The sequence below is a fragment of the Lithobates pipiens genome, unplaced genomic scaffold, assembly GCF_037356315.1.
Source record: "Lithobates pipiens isolate NorthernLeopardFrog02 unplaced genomic scaffold, aLitPip1_a1.2 Scaffold_3, whole genome shotgun sequence".
NCBI lineage: Eukaryota > Metazoa > Chordata > Amphibia > Anura > Ranidae > Lithobates > Lithobates pipiens.
In genome coordinates, this window is record NW_027507790.1 from 278,147,156 (window position 1) to 278,173,058 (window position 25,903).

Sequence of the window (25,903 nt, forward strand, 5' to 3'; positions counted from 1 at the left end):
CCACTAAGCAATTTTACTCTGAACTTTCTTCGTGGTTACTCCAATTCACCCACTTGCCTCATTTGGTAGGGGGCGACTTTAATGACGTCATGCACTCCTCGGTAGATAGATCCTCCCCTAAAAAACAACCACAGGATGCCACTGTAATGCTCCCTACTGTCTTTGCCTCCACTATGGACTCCCTACACATGACGGACCTTTGGCGTCTCAGCCACCCTACAGACAGGGAATTCACGTTCTATTCCAACCCTCATAAGTCCCTGGCCAGACTTGACCATTTTTTTGGTTCAGATGATCTCATATCTTTGGTATCCGAATCTGAAATTCACGACATAGCGGTTTCTGACCATGCCCCAGTGGCTATTTCCCTAGAGAGACTAGATCTCCCTCCACACCCCAACCTTTGGCGCTTTCCAGCTTTTTTAGCTAATAACTCAGATTTTATAACATTCATGGAAAAGGCTTGGGCGGAGTACTCCTCCGCAAACGCCATGCATGCGGCAGACCCGAATCTTTTATGGGATACGGGGAAGGCATACCTTAGAGGTCGCATTATCTGCTATGCCGCGTCTTTTAAACGTAACGCGCTCAAGCATTACAAATCAGCCAGTGCCAGGCTACATGCTGCCCAACGGCAGCTCTCGTCCTCCAACTCCACCTTACACCATGATGAGTGGGTTTCAGCCAAGTCAGCCTTTGATACTTGGGCCGACACTCTTGAACGTTCGAAGAAGGCTTACTTGGATGCTACCCTCCACAAATACGGCAATAAAGCCGGAAAACTCCTTTCCAGACTGTGTACAGGAAGTCATCGCCCCACCCACATCACCTCCCTGCATGACCACACGGGACGGACACACTCCTCTCCTCAAGCCATAAATGAGACTATGTTAAAATATTACACTGATCTTTACGCACCAGACCCCATAGTACGAGAAAAGGCTCGGTCCTTCTTGGACCAAGTGTCACTTCCTTCCTTGTCAGCTCAGCAATTGGAGTCCCTAAACGCCCCCATCAATCTATCTGAAATTGAACTCACCATTCGCCATCTCCACTCTCATAAGGCACCAGGCCCTGACGGCTTCACTAGCGACTTTTATAGAAACCTCATTCACATCACAGCACCCACACTCCTCTCAGTTTACTCCTCTATTTGGGTGGGGGGCCCCTACCTTCCCTCTGGGAATCAAGCGGTGATTAAGCTTCTCTCTAAAAAAGGTAAGGACCCGCTACAGCCCGGTTCTTACAGGCCCATCTCCCTCCTCAATTTGGACGTGAAAATCCTTTCAAAAGTAGTTGCCACAAGGCTAGCTGATATTCTCCCTCATTTAATCCACCAATGCCCAATCGGGATTTGTTAAAGGTCGGACAGCCACTATCAACATCCGTAAAGTTTTACTAGCTCTTGAATCTGCCAAACAGGACCCTACTGGTACCTATGCCATCATTACCTTAGATGCTGAGAAAGCTTTCGATAACGTTAGTTTCGACTGGTTATCCATGACCCTTTCTAAATTAGGTTTCTCAGGCCCTTTCAGTCACCTTATAGACTCGATGTACCACCGCCCGTCTGGTAGCGGCAGGCCTCCTCTCACCGAATTTCCCCCTACATAAAGGTACCCGGCAGGGCTGCCCCCTATCCCCTCTTCTTTTTAACATAGCCTTGGAACCCCTCTCCAGATTCCTTTCCCATTCGGCTCCCCTCCAGGGCATAAAAATTGGAGGAGTGGAACTCCGTACATCCCTGTTCGCAGACGATATCCTTATTTTCACCTCAAACCCCTCCCTCGATATTCACACCATTAAAAATACTTTCGATGAGTTTAGGATGTGCTCAGGGCTACGCATCAATTATTCTAAAAGTGAAATTTTACCCATTGGCTCCCTCTCTAATCCTTCCTGGGCTAGTGACTCCCTATTCTCTGTAGCTCCCTCATACATCACCTACCTGGGAAGCAAAATTGGTAAACTGCCTTCTTCTTTGTATCAGCTAAACTACCCGCCTTTGTTGACTAAGATTTCCCAAGAATTGACCAACTGGATGGATCTGCCCCTCTCGCTCCTGGGAAGGTGTCACCTGGTAAAAATGGTCAGCTTTGCCAGACTTTTATATCCTATGCAAACTCTCCCTCTTTTGCTCAAGCACAAAGATGTTACCTCTTTAGAATCGGCTATTTCAAAATTTTTATGGCACGGCAAAAGACCACGCATTGCTTTCAAGAAATTGCACCTTCCTAGGGGCGACGGGGGTATAAGTCTACCTAATATTAGGTTGTATAATCTAGCCTGACTACTCAGAACGAGCCTAGATTGGATCACATGTTCGTCCAGATACTCTAACTTTGACTTGGAATCAGCTATGGCTCACCCTTTCTCTTTGTCTGCCCTGCTACACTGTCGCTGGAAATCGGTACCCCCCCCCCCCACCACCAACACAACCTTGTCTTCAGAGACACGGCAATAGCTTGGAGAGAATCCAGAAAATTAGCCGGACTCACGCCTTACTTATCCACTCATTCACCTATTCAAGGAAACCCCTGCTTTACTCCAGGTCTCCACTATAAGGCCTTTTCGGACTGGTCAGCACGGGCCTGTCCCTTTTCTCCTCCCTATGCGACCCGCATACTGGCAAACCGCTCACCTTTCAGAAAGTGATGGATTCTTTTGTAATTCCTGCCTCTCATTTCTTTCATTACCAACAATGCATCAGCTACATTACCCACACTTGTAAGGAGGACTCCCGTCGATTTCAACCAAGCTTCCTGGATCAGCTGATACGCGACGAAAGCTTCAAAATCTCGGATATCTATAAGCCACTTCTGCAACGGTCACAGATACCTGCCTCCTCTACCTCTATTGCAAATTGGTCATCTGCCTTCCTGGACACAGATCTTGTTCATAAAATCTTGCGCGGCCTCAACAAAGTCCTCAATCTGACACCTAATGAAACCTGGAGGGAAACCCAGCTTAAAATTGCCCACAGGGCCTACATTCCCTTTCTTTCCTCCAAATCCAAACGAGATGGGGCTTCCTGCCCTCATTGTCATCATCCGAAGCCTCCCCTCGCTCATCGTTTTTGGTCTTGTCCTGTAATATCTACTTTCTGGGACCAGGTCTTGGCCTTCATTTTTGACATAACCTTGATGAAACTACCTAAAGAACCTCTTCTTCTAATCTTTGGCTATTGGGATCCCATTCTGCTACCTTGGTCCACCTCTGCAGGCACTAGACCCTCTGTGGGAACTCATCCTACGCGAGCTACAGTGGACTGGACCCTGTTGTGTTTACTGTTGGCCCGCCGTCTCATACTACAATTTTGGCTTCTGCCCTCTGGCCCTCCAGTTTCCCAACTCCGCAAAAACCTTCTATCTCTGTTACACACAGAGAGGCTCACGACAGACTTCTCCCATGCTAAACGAAAAGCTGCCTTCCTTGCCAGATGGCAGCCGTTCATAACCACAACCATGTCTTTACAGGACCAACATGCTTTGGATCAACTCTCTTTCATCTACAAGGATCCTCTCCACTCCTGATTCCACTTTGCGACTTTTCTACAGAGGGCATCGCACCCTCCACCTAGACTCTCCTCAACTCCCTCTCTCTCACTCCAGGACCCTTCTCATGGACATCATCATTGAACCCTCCCCCCCCCCCCCACCTCCCTCCCTTCCTTGTCCCTCCCTGTTCTTTCTTTCCCCCTTATTTTCGGTAATATATTGCTTTCTATATTGCAGTTAGGCATTTGGCCCCTGGGAAACCGGTTTTTACTGCCTGCATTATTTAAGGTCTAAGACAGTCGTTGTTTCATCCAGTCTGGTCATTCTTACATATGGTTTCCATAATTTCAATGTATTTAAACGCTCTATGTTCTATGGTTATCTGTAGCCCCAGGATATGACCTGGATATGTATCTTGTCTTTAATGATTGTGCCTTGACATATTTCTCTGTATTTTCTTTATTTACCTAATAAAAATTATTGAAAAAAAAAAAAAAAAAAAAAAACACTGGAGCATGAAGGCCCCCATTTGCACTAAACTGGAAGCGGTGTGGTGGCCTGGCTCCTGCTCATCATCCAGGATAATGTCATTCTCTTCATTCTCCTCTCCCCATCCACGCACAACAACAGGGATCCCAGAAAGGTTTAAAGCATGCTCTTCTTGCTCCTCCTCATCCGCCCCGGCACCATCCTCCTCTGACTCCTCTTCAGACTCCTGTTATTCACTTGTCTCAGATAGAGTAGCCCCCCCTGGGAATTCATCCAGCATTGCGACTTCCTCATCTTCCCGCTCCTGCTCCTCCACAGCTTGATCAATGACACGATGCAATGCATGCTCCATAAAGAAGGCATAAGATACCATGTCACTGATGGCGCCATGGCTGCGACTGACCAGTTTGGTGTCTCTTTAAATGGCCGCAGAAGTCTGCATGCATCTCGCATGAACAACCACTGGCACGGTGAAAAAAAAACAGCTCCCCAGAACCTGTTCTGCCGCAGAGTTCATACAGGTAGACGTTAACTGCACGTTTCTGCTGGAGCAGCCTATCAAGCATATAGAAGGTTGAGTTCCACCTCGTCGGGCAATCGCAAATAAGATGTCTGACCGGCAGATTGTGTCACCACTGAATGTCAGCAAGGCAAGCCATGGCCGTGTAAGATCTTCTGAAATGGGCCGAGATTTTCCTTGCCTGCCGCAAGATGTCCTGGACCACAGGGTATTTGACAACGAATCGCTGCACGACCAAGTTTAAGACGTGTGCCATGCATGGCACGTGCGTAATTTTGCCCTGTTTCAATGCGCTAAGCAGATTGGCACCGTTGTCACACACCACTTTACCAACTGTCAAATTGAGCGGCGTTAGCCACTGATCTGCCTCTGAACGCAAAGCTGAAAGGAGTGCCGGGCCAGTGTGGCTCTTGGCTTCCAGGCACAACAGACGCAGCACAGCATGGCAACGTCTCACCTGGCATGTCGAATAGGTTCTGGGGAGCTTGGGCGGTGCAGCGGAAGAGACGCTAGCAGCGGAAAAGGAGGAGTCAACCGAGGAGGAGAGGGAGGAGGATGGAGTAGGAGGAGGAGGAGAAGAAGAGCCAGGCCGGCATGCAATCGGTGGCGGTAAAACCAAATCTACATGGGTGCCACGGGTTACATGCTTGACGGCCGTCAGAAGGTTCACCCAGTGGGCAGTAAAAGTGATATACCTTCCCTGCCCGTGTTTGCTAGACCACGTGTCTGTGGTCAGATGTATCTTGGCACCGACACTGTGTGCCAGAGATACATTCACTTGCCGCTGAACATGGCCATATAGCTCTGGGATGCCCTTCTGTGAGAAATACTTCCTTCCTGGGACCTTCCATTGTGGTGTTCCAACGGCCACAAATTTTCGAAAGGCCTCCGAGTCTGTCTGTTTTCAGCAATTCCTGCGGCGAGGACAGGTAAGGGAAGTTAATCCTATATAAATTATATTATGGATTTCTTCATTGAGTAGTTGTATGTCTTACCTGGTTTCCACCACTAGAGGGAGTAAGAGCAGCCTGATGCATACTTACATGCCTTTCAGATACACACGTTCAGTGAAGCCTGGTTCTCCCAGATGACTCGCGTCTCCACTGCAATCCCTGCCACAATAAAGGTAATACAGGGGTCCCACGTAGTCTGGGGGTCCCGCACAGCTCCAATGGTGGTCCTCTTACCCCCTGGACGTCCAGTGGTCCTCGTGCACACTCGCTAAGCCCACTCCCATGCTAATGGAGGGGGGGAGTGTGGTTGCGAGCCGCGCGCGTTGGTGTGCACGGCGCTGTACTGTGCAGGCGTCAGGCGGCAATTTTAAAAAAGCCCAGAGCGCCAGGGGGCTGTAAGTGGAGACACAGGAGCTGTGGGCAGTAAGCATCCCAAGGGATTGGATCCAGGCAAACCTTATGCCCCGTACACACGAGCGGACTTTTCGACATCCAAACTCCGACGGACTGAGTCCGGCGGACTATCCGATCGTGTGTGGGCTGCAACGGACTTTAGCGAAGCTAAAGTCTGACGGACTTTAGAAATGAAGCATGCTTTAAATTTTCCCGACGGAACTCCGCCGGACCCGGTCCCCTTTGAAAAATCCGCTCGTGTGTGTGCTACTCCGACGGACTAAAACCGACGCTAGGGCAGCTATTGGCTACTGTCTAGGAACTTCCTACGTCGAATCCAGTCGTACGTCATCACGTTCGACTCCGTCGGAGTTTGGTGTGATGGTGTGTGGTCAAGTCCGTTCGGTCGAAAAGTCCGCCAGAACTCCGTCGGAACTCCGGCGGAACTCCGGCGGAACTCCTTTGGAGGTCTGTCAGACTTAATCCCTCTCGTGTGTACGGGGCATAAGACACCTACTCAGCATCAGGTTGTGCAGTTTAAGCATATATACAGTATTTATTGTGAGACTTTGAGCACAACCGTGATTGCACTTTGTACTAGTACCTCTGCTTTGTAGCTTAGGACTATGTCTCCTCGTAAGAGGGTCTCAGGGGGAGGTAACAAAGGCACTGGTAAATCACCGCCTAGGTCTAGGGGTTTTAAAAAATGCCTGTAGGTTACCATCCCCCCCCTGCAAGACTGGAGCCAGCCTCACAGGATGAGTCAGTGCCCCTGTCAGGTTTTGCAGCCTCTCCTAATGTCTCAGCCCTGGTATATGCCACTGAGGACTCCCTTAGGGCTACATCGGAGGGTTTTGAAGGAAGAATCATGAATTTTATTTCAGCTTCCCTGAAAGATAGCAGGAAAAGGGGTAGATCCCCTCCCTCTGCTGAGATTCCTCTCTCAGATGACACTTCTGACAATGAGGAGAGATCCCTATCTTGAGACAGGGATCATGAGCAGTTGGATGAATCAGAGGAAGAGGAGAGAGTCCCCTCCTCCCATGCGCTCAGAAAACAGGTGCAGTATTATACTGAATTGGTGCGTATCACATTCACAATGCCTGCTGTTGAGGTCGCTACGTCCTCTATTTCTTCCCTGGGAATCAGGAAAATCCCACAGACTACCCTTTCCTTTCCAATTCATCCCTTAATGGATAAATTGTTGTATGAGGACTGGGGACATCCCGATAAACTGTTTGCTCCTCCTAAAAGGTTTTCTATGCTTTATCCTCTGGAGGAAAGTTTCGCCAAGAAATGGGGGGTCCCATCTGTCAATACGGCTGTTTCTTGCGTGAATAGAAACCAACCTGTCCTTTGGATAATGCTCAGGTATTTAAGGATCCAACTGATAAGAAGCTGGAAACCTTATTGAAAGCCTCCTTTTCCATGAATGGCGCTATAGTGCAACCTACAGTCGCAGCCGTGGGGTTGTGTCAGTTCCTCAAGGAACAAGTTAAGCAGATGCTTGGCCTCCTTCCCAGTGAGGAAGTAGAGAAGTATGCAGAAATACCTCAAATTCAGTGTTTTATGATTGATGCGATTTTGGATTCTGTCCAACAAGCATCTCGTTTGTCTCTCCTTTGTCTCTCCTTTTGGTACACATGCGAAGGGCCCTATGGCAAAAAAATTGGGCAGCTGAGCTATCATGCAAGAAGCATTTGATTGGGTTCCCGTTTAAGGGGGAACGTTTATTTGGAGAAGAATTTGACAAGTTTGTCCAAAGAATTTCAGGGGGTAAATCTACTCTCCTTCCAATCAAAAGGAGCAAACGTCCATCTTTTAGGCATTTTCTCTCTCCCGGAGCATCAAGCTCTAAGCAGTGGCGATGGCCTTCCCAACCTCCCCCTACAGGAAAGGCCCAAGGCGGGGCAGGAAAAGACTTGGGGGCGAAAGCCTGCCAAGCAGAGCCCAAAAGCTTCCTTGTGAAGGGGCGCCCCCGCTCGGCCGAGTGGGGGGAAGGCTCCTGCAGTTTGCAGAACCCTGGAGGGAAGAGATCCGGGACAAGTGGTAGTCTCCTCAGTATCTCTGGGCTATAAGCCAGAGTTTCAGGAGATTTCACCTTCTCGCTTTCTAAGGTCAAGGATCCCCAGGGATCTAGTAAAGCAAAGACCGCTATTCCTGGCCTTAGATTACTTACTATCCCAAGGGGTGATAGTGGAAGTGGACCCAAAAGAACAGGGTTCAGGCTTTTACTCGATTCTCTTCACCGTTCCAAAGCCAAATGGAGGTGTCAGACCTATCCTGGATCTCAAGGATCTGAACAGGTTTTTACGCATCCGGTCCTTCCGAATGCAGTCAATATGCGCTGTGGTCTCCTCCCTGCAAGGGGGAGAGTTTATGGCATCAATATATATCAAGGATGCATATCTTCATGTGCCAATATTTTCCGAAAGTATCTAAGGTTCGCGGTAGAGCGGTGCCATTTTTAATTTGTGACTTTGCCGTTCGGGCTCGCTACGGCTCCTCGAGTCTTCACAAAGATTCTAGACCCTCTCTTGGCAAACCTAAGAGCTCAGGGTATAGCCGTCATGGCATATCTAGACGATTTGCTTCTCATAGAGAAAACAGTAGCGCTCCTGAACCACAGTGTTACCAGAACACTAGACCTCCTGGAACGCCTAGATTGGATTATAAACCTAGAAAAATAATCCCTACAGCCTGCTACCAGGTTGGAGTACCTGGGTATGGTCATCGACACCCCTCAAGGCGGGGTGTTTCTACCAAGGTCAAAGGCCTTGGCCATTGGGGGTCTGGTGCGCCTAATTCTGGGCAGAAGATCTTCCCCATTCAGGTTGTGCATGAGACTGTTAGGGAAAATGGTCGCCTCCTTCAAGGCTGTTCCATTCACCCAGTTCCACTCAAGGCCTCTGCAAAGATGCATCCTTGCGGAGTGGAACAGGAAGCCCCAGGCCTTTGATCTTTCTATGTGTCTGTTTGTGGTTACAAACCGAGAATTTGCTGAAAGGCAAAACTTTTCTTCCTCTTCCATGGAAGATTATTACGACAGATGCCAGCCTGATGGGCTGGGGAGCAGTGTTGGAGGAGACGTGCTCACAGGTGAAATGGTCTGCGATCGAGAAGCTATTGCCCATAAATGTCTTGGAAATCCGGGCAGTTTATATGGCTCTCATAAAGTGGTCTTACAGACTATGGGGTCTCCCTGTTCGGGTTCAGTCCGACAATGCCACAGCAGTGGCATATATCAATCACCAGGGTGGTACCAGGAGGCTGGGTGCACAAAAAGAGGTGAATCGCATACTTGCCTGGGCAGAAAGGCATGTTCCATCCCTTTCTGCAGTCCTCATTCCAGGAGTGGAAAATTGGCAGGCGGATTTTCTGAGCCGCCAGCAGTTGTGCCCAGGAGAATGGTCTCTGTACCCGACGTGTTTTCAGAACATATGTCGCAGGTGGGGTACTCCAGACGTAGAGCTGTTTGCGTCCAGATTCAACAGAAAGCTGGACAAATTTGTGTCAAGGACAAGAAATACACTTGCTCAGGGGTCGGATGCTCTGACAGTTCCCTGGGATCAGTACAATCTAATTTATGCCCCCCCCCCCCCCCTGCGTGCCTGCTTCTGTTACGGTTCCTGAGAAGAATCAAGAGGGAAACAAAGTCGGTGCTTTTGGTACCCCAGGCGACCTTGGTACGCAGAGTTTATTAAGTTGGCAGTAGGCAGGCCATGGATCCTTCCTCTCCGGCCAGATCTGCTCTCACAGGGTCCAATTTACCATCCTGCTTTACGCAGTCTGAATTTGACGGTTTGGCTGCTGAGACCCACATTCTGAGGGATCGTGGGCTTTCGGGCCAGTCCTTTCTACTCTGGTCAATGCCAGAAAGCCGGCCTCCAGGCTTATTTACTACAAGATCTGGAAGGCATATGTTTCCTGGTGTGAACTCAGGCAATGGCATCCTAGAAAGTATGTCATTAGCAGGATCTTGGCCTTTCTCCAGTCAGGCCTAGAAATGAATTTGGCCATAAGCACTATCAAGGTACAGATTTCGGCCTTGTCAGTGTTTTTTCAGAAGCCACTTGCATCACATTCCCTGGTGCGGGCTTTCATCCAGGGGACCATGCAGATAAGACCACCAGTCAAACCTCCGGTATGCCCATGGGATCTGAATTTGTTTCTCTCAGCTTTGCAGGGGCAACCATTTGAACCTTTGCATCTGGCTTCATTAGTTCTTTTTGACAAAAAAATTGGTTTTCTTGGTAGCCATTTCCTCGGCTAAGAGAGTGTCAGAGCTAGCAGCTCTCTCCAGCAAGGAACCGTATCTAATTATTCATAAGGACCGGGTGGTAATGCGTCCCAACAGGTCCTTTCTGCCTAAGGTGGTTTCGGGATTCCATTTGAATCAAGATGTAATCCTACCATGCTTTTTTGCAGACCCACAGTCCGCAGAAGAAGAGTCTTTGCACACTTTGGATGTGGTAAGGGCAATCAGTATCTATCTTCAGGCAACTGCTCAGATAAGGAAAACTGATTGCTTATTTATTTTGCTGGAAGGCCCTAGGAAGGGCCAGGCGGCATCAAAATCCACTCTCTCAAGGTGGATTAGACAGATTATTTCTCAGGCCTATAGTGTAAAGGGGAAGATTCCTCCTTTTCAAGTGAAAGCGCACTCTACTAGGGCTGTAAGTGCTTCTTGGGCACTGCATCACCAGGCCTTCCTGGCTCAGATCTGTAAGGCTGCAACTTGGTCATCAGTCCACACATTCACCAGATTCTATAAGGTGGATGTCAGAGGGCAAGAGGATATCGCCTTTGGGCGCAGTGTACTGCAGGCTGCAGTTTAGGTCCTCCGGTCCATGGCGGTCTATTATTATTATCTGTGTCTCCCTCCCCTCAATCTGAGCATTGCTTTGGGACATATGTGATATATGATCAAGAAAATAGGATTTTTATATACAGCTTACCTGTAAAATCCTTTTCTTGAGAGTACATCACGGGACACAGGGATCCCGCCTCTCTTGGGTTTTACGTGGTTTCCTATTGCTTGCTACAAAACTGAGGTGCTTCCCATATGGGAGGGGTTATATAGGGGAGGAATTCTCCTTAATTGGGGGTTAACCAGTGTCCAATCACCAGAGGTGCCTATATAACCCACTATGTAATGAAGCTCCTGTGTCCTGTGATGTACTCTCAAGAAAAGGATTTTACAGGTAAGCTGTATATAAAAATCCTATTTTTTCCATAAGAAAACAGAGAAAGAACAAATACAGTACAGAAGAATGTCACTGTCATCATATTCAAAGAAAAAGTAGCATCATTCAGTGGGTGACATCATCTGGGGAGGGAAGTATAAAGAAGAATAGAGGGGAGAGGGTACACCATGAATCGTGGTACAGCAATTGAATATCACTAGAATATATAAGAATAGCAAATAGACTAAACATTTGTGTATAGAGATGTATGTTGCCCAGGAAACATTATTATTATTATTTTTTATATATATATATATAAGCATTTTAGAATAGAATTTTAGAATAGTGGTTCAGGATTGAAAGAGGATTTGTCCCATGGATCCCAAATCCTTTAAAATTGAGGTAGAGAGTCCTGAATCACTACCATCATATGTTCCATTCTACGTATCTGCACTATAGTTAAGATTAGTTGGGATCTTGTGGGAGGGTCGGAAGATAACCAATGGGTAGATATTACTCTCTTGCCAGCTAGGAGAATATATGACATTAACTTCTTGGCGTGTTTGTATAATCCTGGGAATGGGAGACCTAATAAGTAATGTGCTGGGTCCATCAGGAAGTCCCTCTCCAATACTGATTGCAGCACTGACTGGACCGAGGACCAGAATGGCAAAATTAGCAGGCATTCCCAAAAGATATGGTAGTGTGTTCCCACATCCCGCATACATCTCCAGCATTTCCGGGAAACTGAGAGGTCATATTTATGCATAACCGAAGGGGTCCTGTACCAAACCATGAAGACCTTATAGGCTGTCTCTTTCTGCTCCATGCATCTGGAGGCCTTGGATATGGAAGTCCAGATCTCCTGCCATTCAGGAAGGGATATAGGGGAAGGGAGTGTCTTAGCCAATCTCCGCATGTATACGTGGGAGGCCAATGTAGGTGGGGTTGAATCATGGAGGATCTTGTATACAGTGGATATGAGGCAGGGCTGGTATGGGCCTTGGGCACATAAAGCTTCTAAGGCATTGGGTTTTTCTAAGACCATGGCAGGCGATACGAATTGGCAGTAATGCTTAAATTGGAGATACGAGAGAAAAAACTTTTTGGGTTTGTCAAATTTGTCTTGTAAATCCTGAAAGGAGAGTAGCTTGCGGGTCACTGGATGTACTATGTGACGGAGCTGAAAAATACCTGCCTGAGTCCATGGAAGCATATTAACATAGGAAAGGCTGTCTGGGATATCCGGGTTGAAGGTAATGTTTAAGAGAGGAGGGCATGGGGAAGAGAGAGAGAACCTCTTGTTACATTTTTTCCAAATGGAAAGAGTGAATAGCTTTGGTCCTAGGCATATGTGTCTGAGCTGAGATATGGAAGAGATCAAGTCGGTCCAGAGCATTGAACAAAGATGCACAGGGCTAGTAACGCTCATTTCCCATTCCGACCATCTACTTGTAGCAAAGTGTGATTACCAGGAGACGGTCACTGTGAGATGGGTGGCATAATTGTATTTAATGATATCAGATGCTCCCAACTGTCAGGAACCATGAATCAGACTGAGACAGAAGTACAATTAAATCACACTTGTTTATTAATAAAAAGGTGAATAGAAAAAGCGTAGTCAACCATAGCCAGAGTCCAGTAACCAGATCGGGTAGTCAGCCAGTCCAAAGTTCAATAATCAGATCGGGTAATCAGCCAGGCCTGAAGTCAGGGATCCAAGTAGAGCAACTGCAAGCAGGATAAGGAGCCAGGAGGGATGTCAGCAAGCCAGTCTTGAAACAAACCACAGGAGATGGTTCCTTGTGATGTGACCAACGCGAAGGCAGAGGTGAAATGAGATGGAAGGCTTTAAGTATGCAGGTCAGACGAGCATCACCGGGAACAGCTGGTAACTGTGGGGAGAGAAGCGAGCTGTCAATTAGCCAACAGCTGAGTGGACAGCCCAGAGAAGGAAGGGCTAAGCCAGCCCTGACACCAACCCTCACTGGAAATGGGGAGCGAATACCACTGTGTTGGCAATCCTGTGTGCTTTGTTACCCCATATAAATTTGGTGAAAGCCCGTTGGATATTTTGAAGTTGTGGCATTGGGATCGCAATTGGCAGCGTTTCAAAAAGGTATAAGAATTTTGGAAGTATAGCCATCTTGAGGACATTTATCCTACCCAGAAAAGACAGAGGACAATTGACCCACCATCGGAGTAAGCCATGTGTTTCCGAAATTAAGGAGATGAAGTTAGCTTGGTACAAGGTGTGATAAGATGCCGTCAGATGTATAGATGTGTAAGGGGGTAGGTTATGGCGGTAAACCCAAAACTTTTATACTTGGTGTTTTATGTATTATAACCAATCCTTAACAAAGGGATTATGCTAGTTTACATGATAATCTATGTGCAAAACATGTTCATATTCAAATATATTAGTGCCCAAAAAACTATAATAAAATATTAATTAAATAATGATAATAATTCATATACTTGACATGTGCTAACACAAGTGTGTTGACAAGTGTGCCAATGAGATTGACTTAAATTAAATTACAGGTGAACATTAAACATTATAAAGTTCATTCAAAATCACTATACAAAAACCATTGTGTGTGATAAAGTTCATTCAAAAACACATCCAAAGATCATTGAAAAAATGTCCTATATAACGGTGTTCCATGTAACGGTGAAATAAAGTGACTAGTGCAAAGGTGCTGGTGTCTTCAGTACAGAGAAAACAATCTTCCCCGGTGCGCCACTCAGTGCTATGGTATTATGAATGCTCTCCCCAGAACTCGTACCCCGACTGGGGTAGATGGGCTTTCACAGTATGAGCCACTGTGCTGCTATCTGGCATCTGCTGTTGGTGCGCTGGGGGGATGTTCACTCTTCCATTTATATTAGACCGTGTCACTTATAAGCTCTCTCCTTTTCCTCCAACTTCAAACCGCCACCATTCACCGCAGCCGGGAACCTTCCTTAGGTTGTCAGATGTATGCCCAGGTATTTAAGGGACACAGAGCACCAATGGTAGGGAAAGTTGTTTTGCAAAGTGGTGAGAATCGTGGGGGGGTGGATAGGGAGAGCTTCCGTCTTGGCCATATTAACTTTGTAGCCCGAAAGTTTACCAAATACATCTAATAAAGCGTGGAGGTTGGGGAGTGAAATATGTGGTTTCGTTAAAGTGAGCAATATATTGTCTGCGAAAAGAGACAATTTGTATTCTCTCTGTCTCAAGGAAACACCACTGATATCTGGGTGCTCATGGATTGCCGCAGCTAGGGGTTCAAGGCATAGTATAAACAATAAGGGAGAAAGAGGACACCCTTGTCTGGTGCCATTGCTATGTGTGAAGGATGTGGATACAAAGGAAGCCAGCTGTACTTGGGAGGTGGGACGGGAATATAGGGTCTGGAGAGCAGACATAAAGTAACCTGAGAAACCAAAGCGTGTAAGTGTGGCAAACATGTATGGCCAGCCAAGTCTATTGAACGCTTTCTGCGCATCTAAGCTCAAGATAAGGGCAGAGCGGGAGGCTTTGTCGAGTAAATCTATTAGATCAATGGTGCATCTGGTGTTGTCGCCTGCCCATCTACCTAAGACAAAACCTACCTGATCACCGTGAACAAGGTTAGGTATTATGGAAGAGAGTCTGTTAGCTAAAATTTTTGTAAAGATTTTATAATCTGAGTTAAGTAGGGCTATGGGCCTGTAGTTATCTGGTAGTGAAGGGGGTTTGCCAGGCTTTGGGAGAACTGTGATATGAGTATGTAAGAATTGGGTGTGGGGAATAGTTCCCTTCTGCAAAGAAGAGAAAAGGGCTAATAAGTGTGGGCATAAAATTGGGAGAAAGATTTTATAATAGAGGTATGGTAAACCATCCAGCCCTGGGGACCTATTGCGAGTGTAGTTCTTTAACAACCACGGCTAGTTCTTTGGGCGTGTTGGCGGCGTTAAGTGCAGCAGCTTGAGCTGGTGACATTTTGGGCAATTTTAAAGGGTTGCAAAAGGAGTCAAATTCTTCCTGGGAAAATCAGTGTTTGGGGTTTGTGTCTAGACAGTTATACAGCTTATTATAAAATGTTCCAAAGACTTTGGACATTGTTAGTGGGCAGTAAGTTGGAGTTCCATCTACCTGGATGAGAAATTTGGGATAAGAATGGAACGGTCGTGGTTTGAGTTTATTCACTAACATCCTATGAGGCTTGTTAGCGAATTCATAGAATTTCTGTTTTGCCCAGAGTAAGGACTTGATGTATTTGGACATATCGATAGATTTTAATTGTTCGTGTAAAGAGGTGACTGTGTGTAGACACGCCACCATAGGGGAGGCCAGAAGCAAACCCTCTGCTCTCCGCAGCTGTGAGAGAATAACTAGTCTCTGAGCTGCTGAATCTCTCTTTAGGCAGGAGCCGGCTGAAATACAGAGGCCCCTAAAGTATGCCTTATGGGATTCCCATAGGGTGGACACATCCGCCACAGATTTGTCATTCAGGTGGAAGAACTCGGTTAAATTTTGAGATAGTTGGGTTTCAATAATAGGGTTACGCAGGAGAGAGTTATTAAATCTCCAGTGGCAGGTTCTAGGCATTGATGAGGAAAGTGTGAGATTTAAGTCTGAGGCTACAGAGGATGTTAATAGAGGAGCCGTGACAAAGAAGTAGTCCAATCTGGAGTACATTTTATGGGGGGGAGAAAAGAAAGAGAATTGTTTGTGTGTGGGGTGTTTGATTCTCCAGATATCCAGTAAATTATGAGACCTAATGAGTTTGCGGAAAGAGGCAGATTGATGTTCTATTTTAGCGGAAGGGGTGGAAGAGAATAAAGTGCGTCTGTCTCTTCTGGGGACAAGGTCATACTAAAATCCCCCCAACTATCATGAAGGGCTGAGCATATTTGCAGAGATTCCCGAGTACTTCAGTGAGGAATTGGATTTGACCCGAGTTGGGGACATAAACATTGATCAGGGTGAAAGAGCGGGAGAGGTAATCGCAGTCCAGGAGAATGTATCTACCTTGAGGGTCTGTGAATGAGGATTTTATCCTTAAGGGGCAAGATTTCTTAATCAGTATGGCAACCCCAGCTTTGCCTGAGGAGTCAGATGCCATAAAGGAGACCGGAAAATGTCTAGCAGCAAATTTAAGGGATCTTCCCGAGCGGAAATGTGTCTCCTGGATTAGGATCACGTCTGCAGCTGAAGATCTGAACTCCTTCAGAGCTAACCAGCGCTTATGAATAGAGTTCAGACCTTTTACATTATAAGTAAGAACCCGTAGAGTCATCGCTGTGAAGTGTGGTTAGGCTATAGTAACCAAAAAAAAGAAAACAGTATCCAAGAATAACGATATAGACAAATTAAACAAAGGGTTCCATGGTGTATCCTGTGGAAAAAAAGGCATGCAATAGAACTTAACATTTTTGAGAAGTAGCAATGTATAAAGATGTAAGTGAGGCAAACAAAAAATGGAGAATAGGTCAAAAAGGGACCCATAAAAACAACAAAAAAAACTGTGAAACAGACTGGGGGGTAGAAACCACCCAGGAGTCCACAGCCGTGGCTGTGGATCAAAAAGAGGTACACGGGGGGCGCCAGTTCATCTGGAGTGATCCCCGCTATCTTCCAACAAAATTTAAAAGTAGAACCATAGTCCACAAAAGAAGACATCCCATATACATGGGTGTAAACTCCCCAGATTAGAGGATACTTGGTGGAACAAGATGCATCTCTCAAGGTGGGAGCTTAGGGAAGGAGCGTCGCTGTGGTGTAGAGAAGGCTTTCTGTGATATATAAATGCTATATGTTGGAAATATCTTATAAACCAACAACTTTGTGTAAAAAAAAAAAATGCGTTTTCATTTTTTTCCCACATTTTCCAAAAACGTCTGGAAAAAAAATAACCATTCAAAAAACTGATTATGCCTCATGGATTGTACGTTGGGGTGTTATATTTCCAAAATGGGGTAATTTTGTGGGCGTTTGCATTGTCCTGGTGCTCCAGGGCCTTCAAAATTATAATAGGTGGTTGAGAAATTAGATGTGTAATTTATGCTTGTAGAATGCCTGAAGGTTCTACTTCAATGTTGGACCTCTGTATGTGAACAGGCTGTGTAAAAGTCTCACACATGTGGTATCGCCGTACTCAGGAGGAGTAGCAGAATGTATTTTGGGGTGTCATTTTTGCTATGTGCATGCTATGTGTTGGAAATATCTTATAAATCGACAACTTTGTTAAATTTGCAAAGACTTTTGGGAAAAAATTACAACTTCAAAAAACTCACCATGCAGCCTACTAAATACCTTGGAATGTGTACTTTCCAAAAAGGGGTCATGTGGCAGGTATTTGTACTTTCCTGGCTTGTTAGTTTCTCAAGAAATGAGTATATCAGGTGTGATCAATTTTAAATGATTGGCACCATAGCTTGTAAACTCTATAACCTTCACACAGACCAAATAATATACACTAATTAGGGTCATTTTTACCGTAGACATGTAGCCGTATACATTTTGGCCAAAATTTATGAAGAAAAATTACTAATTTAATAAATTTTATGACAGAGACTAAGAAAATAGCATTTTTTCACAAAATTTTAGTTTTTTTTTAATTTATAGCACAAAAAAAAAAAACACTAGTAATTAAATACCACCAAAAGAAAGATCTATTTGTGTGGAAAAAAAGGATGCAAATGTAATTTGGGTAAAGTGTTGCATGACTGAGTAATTGTCATTTAAAGTGTGAGAGCGCTGAAAGCTGAAAATTTGTCTGGGCCGGAAGGGGGAGAAAATGCTTTGTAGGCAAGTGGTTAAAACCCTTCAAACATTATATATTTTCTGAAAGCAAAGACCCTGAAAACAATGGTGGTAGTTACAATGTTTTATGATACTAGCAGAGCTGTTTATTTAACACATATTTTCAGTAAAAAATACAATAAAAGTAATGTTACTGCACACAAACAAAATGTGGTAGTCAACTTTTTGGTAAAATATAAAATATGAGGTTGTTCTGAGTAAATAGAAACCCAACATGTAAAGCCTTAAAATTATGTATTCCAGTGAAAAGGTAAATGTAATACCGGCCATCAGAAACAAAAATTCTATATAATGTTATTGTGGTACCTTAAAATTCACGTCCAACCAAAACCTTTTTTTCTTTTGGACAGTCACTGTCCAGGGCTCCATTAGAGAGATTTCCCCTCACTTCCTGTCCTGCAGATTCTCTTTTATGTAGCCCCAGATAGCAGTAAAAACCTGACAGGGATTCCTTATCCTTCCCTACTCTATTTCAAAGTATAGTCATTTTAGATCCCATTCACACTTGTGCATTGTGGCAACACATAACAATGCATTGCAAAGCACCTTCTCTATGGGCAGTGCAATGCAGTGTCATTCATTGTGAATTGTTACCCAATGCATTGTACAGTAGGTCCCAACATACAACACACCTCTAAGCACCATAATACACATATCATGCACTGCGATGTGCTGTATTGCGGCGGTATTGTGTGTTTTTTCCACCATTGTGGTACATTGGCAGCTATTCTTTATGAATGAATGTGACCATTAATACTCGGTTTTCATTAACATATTTTTATATAAATGCAGTGTAACAGACTGAATGAGTCCTGCACATTATCACACAAATCTCCTAAAGACACAGCTCTGTAGATCAGATTGGAAGATTTGCTCTTCATATTTCACTTACCCTGAACACATGAAATTTTCAATATCACTTCCCTCCAGGGTCCACAGTGTCACTGCAGAATGTACAGTGAATATCCCTCCTATAATGATGTCTCCATCCTGAGAATACTTGTACTCAAATGTATAATTCCTCATAGTCATATCACAGCGGTGAGCAGAGTTCTGGGTTTCAGATGTGCAGGGGGTCACACACAAATACAACAACCACAATATTCTAAGTGGATATCTGAAGACAACATGGCCGGGTCTCTGATAGACTCCAATGACTTCTTCCTCTTCTCCCACCTCATCATCACTGACATCAGCCCAGGATCCTGACACTGATTTCATGGCTCAGCTGAAGGCTGTGAGAGTGTCGGGTTTATAAAGAATAATTCTGTTATTTATTACTGATAGACTGGAATATGAATCTACTTATAGAGTAGGAGAAAAAAGGGCAAACATAAAATACACAGAATCCATCTTTGTCAGCACTGTAGAAAATGAAGGTTATAAAATACAATTATGCTATATTACAGTATGCATGAAACAGTAAAAATGTGAGGTTTGATGGCCAAGAATGCCATGTGTATTAATATTATTATTATTAATATTATTATTATTATTATTCATAATGTAGCACTAACCCCCGAAGGAGCTGCTGGTTTTATTGGGCTTACCGTTACCTTCTAGTTTGCTTCTCCGTCTGGTAGATGGCCCAAAGAAATGTGGAAACTGACACTGAATCTTCTTTTGGGTTATTTATTTGAAACAGAGTCTTTCAATAAGGGTAGAGGATTAAGAGTGAGTTCAGGTACTTTAAACCAGTGGTCATCAACCCTGTTCTCAGGGCCCACTAACAGGCCAGGTTTTATGTATTACCTTGGGGGAGATACAGACTAGAATACTGCAATCACTGAGCAGCAAATGATATCACCTGTGATGTATTTCATTTATCTTGCAAACCTGGCCTGTTAGTGGGTCCTGAGGACAGGGTTGATGACCACTGCTTTAAACGGCAAAGAATAAAGGAAGTCCTTATAGAAAATCCAGAGAATAAAGACCGTTTCACAACTGGATTCCACAACCCCGGATAGACCTCCTCTCACTAGGCCCAGCAGCTGGCAGGGTGCCCGACAAAGTCTCTGCCACAGACTTGTGATGTACACTTGAGCATTACTGAGGGACTTAGACAAATTTAAAAAGCAATCATACGGTACCAGTATCTCTCAGCCAATCTGGCGATACCGTATGAGTGTTGATTCAGGTTGTGTCCTTCAACTAAGCCTCCAGGCTCCTTCAGAGAAGCCAGCCTTGCGCACGGCCTTCTCCTGAAGAATCCTTCCCTGGGTTTTTTCAGTTGCTGGGCCTCTCCCTTCTGATGAGACGGCACCGGACCACCTTTGGATCAATAGGCCCTGAAATCCACTCGGGCCTGTCCCTGCAGTTGCGTTGCCTTGGGCCAGCCAGCCCAGAGACTCAGAATGCATGGTTCCACACCTCAGGCCAGGAGGGCCAAGGGGCTGGATCAGGAGGACCCTCAGAACTAAACAGACAGAAAATAATCTCCAGAACCCCAAAGCACATGGCGTCGGTACCTTAAATACCACCCCCCAGAATGTACAGTAGGAGAACACTCTCACTGGGCTGGTCCCGAGGGAATAGCGGCATTCAATACACCCAGCTGGACTGCATTTCCAACCTTGCTGGCGGTGACAGCGACACCTCTGGTCAAGGAGAACCCAGTGCAACCCAGCTGGACTGGTACTGAAACCAGAAATTTAGAAAATTAGCCCCAAAACCCAACTGTGGTTTCAGGAAAATTAACTTTAAAAAAAACATAGCGCCTGCTCATCAGGAGCCAGAGCTACATACTCCCCCCTCCCATTTAGACATGTCCTCATCATCTGCAAAGAAAAAACAAAAACTTTCAGTCCTCAAAGTCGAGTACCTGAACTCAAAATTTGGGATGAGGAATGGAAAGGAAAAAAAGTAAACATGCAACATACAATATGTTAAACAGTTGACATAAAACAATAATACACAAACCCCAATGCCTGACTATCTACACCACCCACTCTCCTGCAGCTTGATAGATGATCTTGGTGATTTCTGAAAAGAGAATACACAAAAAGAACAACAAAGAAAAACGCATACTATGTGCACAATCCTAGGAGGCAAAATCCCATTCTCAGCAGAAAATGAGACTCTCTCTCCAGTGCTGTTATCCTACATGTCTGCGTGCAATAGTCCAAGTGTTTGTGCACACTCCCACCACCTAGTGGCAAGAATAACAAAATGCAAGTCCTTTCATATAAGTGCTGTGGCCCATAGATGACCTTGACACAGAACTTTCCTCTTAGCAAACCTAACACAGTCTAACTAGCTTGCCCCACAGTCCTTGTACTTTTTCTTTTTTCCAGAAGTACATTTTTTTTTTTTTACAGAGGGAAAACAGTCTCAGTAATTGCTTTACCAGTAAAAACGAGGGTCTGGCAAGGTCAATGTTTTCGCCTTGGCATCCACAGTGGTGATAAAATATACTACATTGTCCTTTCCCGGCCAGCAAATGACACCGTTATCAGAGTATATGTGTCTCCCAAAGCTCCAGTGCTGAAGACACCCGGTGAAGCGTTCGTACATGGTAGGGAAACATCCTTGTTTCCTAAAGGACTTAGGTACTTTCAGTAGTCCCACACATCACTGGCATACCAGTGTTCTTGGTTCTTCTCAATCTCTTGCATAATTTCCATGGGAACATAAGGAAGTTCCAAACTGTATTCTGTAGCCACCCGACTAGTTCAGCAGCTGGTCCTGGGACCGTGCGAGCCTAGGTAGAGCTCGGGCACTTCCATCCCCAGGAGGCACACAAGAATTTGATCATTTACGTACCATGGCAAAAGACATTCTCTTAGATTCGGGCAAACTAACATTTTTAGGCAAAGTCAAGTCAATAGTTGTAGGGGTTCCCTCCCGAGGCAATACACTCCCCAAATTCAGAGCTAACCAGCCAGAAACATTGCAGGTTGCGGTCACATCATCTGCATTGGCCCACAATATCTTTTGGGACAAAGTGTCAAACAAGTCGTACAGGGAATCTATTTCTGAGTCCTGCAACTCCTCTGCTGGTGAATAGTTATGTACAGTCCCACCCAATACAATTTCCCCAGATTTCTCACCCGTATCTACAGCGGATTCTTTGGGAGCGATCTCCTTCCACTGATCCAATCCAGTCAAGTTCTGGGATGGACCTCTACTTCAGCCGCAGGAAGCCTTGACGCAGCCTACTTTCCTTGTAGCAGGCAGAGTGATTGTAGTAATGATGGACGAAGTAGTGTCCATGATGTCCGAAGTGGCTCCTCCAGTAATGGTGATGACAGCATCTCCCTCCGGGATACTGGTTGTAGTAGCCGGCGTACAAGTTGTAGGACTCGCCACAGGAGCATATACAGGAGACTCCTCGGTGGCAACACCCGTGGCCCAATCCATGTGGTATGCCTGAGACGGCACGGTGGGTTTCTCCACTTTAAACAGGTATTCTCCACATTGCAGGCATTGCACAAACAGCCGGAGACTTGCAAGCAGTCCCTCGCACTTGTTGCTGAGCATGCCCAGCGCCTTGACATCTCCCGTCGTTTAAAGTACAAAATGCTCCTGCGGTCTCAGGCGAATTCTTGTATCTGCAAGTAAAGTCCCAGGCAGTCTCACACTTGTGGGATTTCCCCTTGAAGACATCCTGGGTCCCATGATGGATGATGTTCCTGGCATCTGGAACATTTTCTTTTCTTTAACAAAGAAAAAACAACCTCTTTCCTCTTTCTCCTATGACACACTCACGCGGTTCCTCGTGCAGGAAAAAGAACAGGCAAGACTCCTCCCACTGGTTCATCCGGTCACGCAACTCACAGGCCATCCACAGTTTACGTGCCAAGCTTGCAATATCACTCCTTGTAAAAATGGCGCAGTCAAAAAAACAACTCTCTACCATATGAATTCCACACAGACAATTCTTTTTTCTCGTTGCGAGAGGTAGCGGCAAATCCTGGACTCGAGCACCCACATGTAGCACTAACCCCTGAAGGAGCTGCTGGTTTTATTGGGCTTACCACTACCTTCTTGTTTGCTTCTCCATCTAGGGATTCCCGTGGTGGATGGCCCAAAGAAATGTGGAAACCGACACTGAATCTTCTTATGGCTTATTTATTTGAAACAGAAATAGAGTCTTTCAATAAGGGTAGAGGATTAGGTACATTAAACTGCAAAGAATAAAGGGAATCCTTATAGAAAATCCAGAGAATAAAGACCGTTTCACAACTGGATTCCACAACCCCCAGATAGACCTCCTCTCACTAGGCCCAGCAGCCAGCAGGGTGCCCAACAAAGTCTCTGCCACAGACTTGTGATGTACACTTGAGCGTAGGATGTTTGTCAAAGTCTCTGCCACAGACTTGTGATGTACACTTGAGCATTACTGAAGGATGTAGACAAATTTATAGAGCGATCATACAGTACCAGTATCTCTCAGCTGATCCGGCAATACCATATGAGTGTTGATCCAGGTTGCGTCTCTCAACTAAGCCTCTGGGCTCCTTCAGAGAAGCCAGCCTTGTGCATGGCCTTCTCCTGAAGAGTCTTCACCTGGGGTTTTTCAGATGGCACCGGACCACCTTTGGATCAATAGGCCCTGAAATCCACTTGGACCTGTCCCTGTAGTTGCGTAGCCTTGGGCCAGCCAGCCCGAGACTTGGAATGCATGGTTCCGCACCCCAGGCCAGGAGGGCCATGGGGCTGGGTCAGGAGGACCCCCAGAACCGAACAGACAGAAAATAATTTCCGGAACCCCGAAGCACAGAGTCGGTACCTTAAATACCACTCCCCAGAATGAACAGCAGGAGAACACTCGAACTGGCCTGGTTAAGAGGGAATAGCAACATTCAATACACACAGCTAGACTGCGTTTCCAACCTTTCTGGCGGTGACAGCGACACCTGCGGTCAAGGAGAACTCAGTGTAACCCAGCTGGACTGGTACTAAAACCAGAAATTTAGAAAATTAGTCCCAAAAACCAACTGTGGTTTCAGGAAAATTTGCTTTAAAAAAACAAAACATAGCCAGCACTGCAATAATATTATTATTGTTCTATTAATACAGGTGTAGGGATGAGGTTCGGCAGCTACCATAGACAACAATTCTGTGAAATAGCAGAAGGTATTGTAGACCTGTTATTGTTTGATATCACATTGTGTAGTGGGACAAGGAAAGTCTACAAGTTGAAGTTTTTTGTTGCAGATGCAGATGGATGTACCAATGCCAAAATAGAAAATCTCTCCCTACACAGATTTTCCCTAATAACTCCGGCACACACTGACAATGTGGCTTTCATAAGGCCACCTTTATATAAGAAGAGCAACTAAACTGCATCCCTATTACATTGTGATTTCATGAGACACTGCAGAAATACAGCTATGTGGCCAAAAGAAAAATAAATATGATTAATTGAATCTTTCCTCAGCAGTAACATAACAATAATGGATGAACCTTGTCTTATATATGGGCACATTTTATAGTACAAAGACACCAGGATGTTAGATAAAACCACACATCTACAAAGAGAAATATGATCTAATTGGTATTGCTGAATCTTGGCTTCATTCTTCTCATGACTGGGCTATTAATATTCCTGGCTATGCTCTCTTTTGGAAAGACAGGGTAAAATGGAAGGGTGGTGGTGTCTGTCTCTATGTGAGCAATGATCTCAAAGCTAGTGTGAAAGAGGACCAAGTTGATGGAGAGTGTGATGAGTCTGAAGCATTATGGGTGGAACTGTACACGGGTGTGCATATTACAAAGGTTTTCACTGGATTTTTCTTTTAAAGATTACTCAGTGTTAGTGAGGAGGTGGAGACTCAGCTCCTTGCACAGATGGAAAGGACTGCAAGGGCTGGGACAGTGATAATAATGGAGGATTTTAACTACCCAGAAAAGGACTGGCGTAATGGCACTGCTGGGACAGTTAAAGGGCAAACATTTATAAACCTATTACAATTAAATGTTATGGTCCAGTTTATTGAGGCCCCGACTAGGAATGAGAGCAAATTTTCTAAGGATGAGGGCTGCTCTCCAGGTCTTAGACTCGGAGGGAATATTGGCATCAACGGACACAACAGAAATGGGAATTCTTCAAAGTGACTTATGTAAACTCACTGCAAAGTATATTCCCATGGGCAATACATTTAACCACTTGCTTACTGGGCACTTAAACACCCTTCCTGCCAAGACCAATTTTCAGCTTTCGGTGCTCTCACACTTTGAATGACAATTACTCAGTCATGCAACACTGTACCCAAATGAATTTTTTGTCCTTTTTTCCCCACAAATAGAGCTTTCTTTTGGTGGTATTTGATCACCTCTGGGGTTTTTATTTTTTGCGCTATAAATGAAAAAAGACCGAAAATTTTGAAAAAAAAACGCATATTTCTTTGTTTCTGTGACAGAATTATTAATTTTTCTTCATAAATTTTGGCCACAATTTATACTGCTACATATCTTTGGTAAAAATAACCCAAATTAGTGGATATTATTTGGTCTTTGTGAAAGTTAGAGAGTCTACAAGCTGTGGTGCGAATCGCACAAAATTGATCACATCTGATGTACTGGTGGCCTATCTCGCTTCTTGTGACCTGAACAAGTCAGGAAAGTACAAATACCCCCCAAATGACCCCTTTTGGAAAGTAGACATTCCAAGGTATTTAGTAAGAGGCATAGTGAGATTTTTGATGTTGTCATTTTTTTCCCACAATTCTTTGCAAAATTAAGATTTTTCATTTTTTTTTCTCCACAAAATTGTCATTGTAATAGGTTATTTCTCTCACGTGGCATGTGTATACCACAAATGACACCCCCCAAAAAATTCTGCTACTCCTCTTGAGTATTACAATATCACATGTGTGGGACTTTTTCACAGCCTGGCCACATAGAGAGGCCCAACATGCAGGGAGCGCCATCATGTGTTCTAGGAACATAAATTACACATCTAACTTGTTGACTATTTATTACACTTTTGAAGCACCAGGACAATGACACGTGACATTGATGACAGATGGCACTGATACGTGGCAATGATGACACTTATATGTGGCACTGATGACACGTGGCACTGATGACAGATGGCACTAATATGTGGCACTGATGACAGATGG